We start from the raw sequence: 1533 nt of genomic DNA on the forward strand, positions 1-1533 counted from the left end.
TCCCTAAGTCAAGGTGTAGTTCTGTGCCGAGGACTTGATGGCTGGAGGGTCTAAAATATGCCAGGCGCGCACAGAGCATTTTGGGTTTTGCCCTTACTGTGTTATGCGAATCTCTGACACAGTGGAATATTATTTTCTTCGCAAAAAGTGGGAATCAAATGATCGTGTCCCATTTAAACCTGATATGGCTCGTTATATGCGTTAACATCCCAACTTGTTTGGTGCCCTCTAGTTGCTGTGCAATTTATGTTTGAAATGAAATGTACAGTTCTCTAATTAACCGTGTGTTAGATCTTCATAAAAATCAATCAGCTTATGTAGAATGTTGTTACAGTACTGCTGATTAATTTTTATGAAGATCTAACACACGGTGTGGAAAAAACTGCTTTTTTCGTTTTCAATTTTCGCCCTTTCTCTGTTCAACCTTAACAATGGTTAGAGTAGCACAAATCAATCTCCAGTATATACGTACAGCAACTATGAATTTATCTCGACTCATGCAGGAAGGTAAAGCTTCCATAGCATTGATTCAAAAACCGTATTTCCATAAAAGACAGGCAACAAGACAGGAATGACTAACCCACGTGAAATGCCTCCTGCTTGCATTCTTGCAAATAAACCTTTTGATGCGTGTCTCATATCGGAGCTCACAACTCGCGATATGGCATTCGTTTTCGAGCTCTCCATCGAGACAGAGGTTGTTTTTTCTAGTCCGTAGTGCTGTGTGAGGCGATAAAGAATAGTGTTAATCCGCATTCAAGGTTATTTTGCCAGTTCGGTTCGGTCCTCAGTCTTTTGTTCGCGTGTGAGGGTTAAACAATAGCCAGCTGTATAAGCTGGATCGGTTCGTCGTTGGACACCAGTTTAAAGCTAAGTGGTTTTTGTCTTTTGTAACACATTTATTGCTTTCTTCCGTCTGCGCGGGCGCTGACCCCGTGCGTTGACGTTTTCTATGGTTCCCTCTCCGGACGGTCAAATGGAAGTTGAATCGGGTTCAACTTCTAAGGCTCCCCCCCGGCCCAAATGCTATCCAGAACTCTCAACTGGTCCATTTGTGGTCTTCTTTCGGCCCAAGACTAAATCACTGAATCTTCTTCAAATTTCTAGAGACTTGACGGAACGGTTCTCGGCTGTGACCAAAATTTCAATGGTCCGCTCAGACAAGATAAGGGTGTTGCTAGCCAACTCAAAGCAGGCAAACGATATTGCTTGCTGTGAGCACTTTACGCGGGATTATAACGTGTATATTCCAGCTGTAAAAGTACAATCCGAAGGCGTCGTAACCGATGAGAGTTTGACGTGCGAGGATCTGCTGAAGTACGGGGTTTGCCTGTGCGTCTGTTTGTGCCGCGGGTCATGAATTGCACAAAGTGTAAACAACTGGGTCACACAGCCACCATTGTAGCAATAAGGCCCGCTGTGGAAAATGCGGGGAGAATCATCTAGATGATTCGTGCAGTAAGCAAGCCGAAAAGTGTCCTTACTGTGCGGAGAGTCTGCATGATATCTCGGCATGTCCCGCGTACAAACTAC

This window comes from Topomyia yanbarensis, chromosome 2 (genome assembly GCF_030247195.1).
Source record: "Topomyia yanbarensis strain Yona2022 chromosome 2, ASM3024719v1, whole genome shotgun sequence".
Lineage (NCBI taxonomy): Eukaryota > Metazoa > Arthropoda > Insecta > Diptera > Culicidae > Topomyia > Topomyia yanbarensis.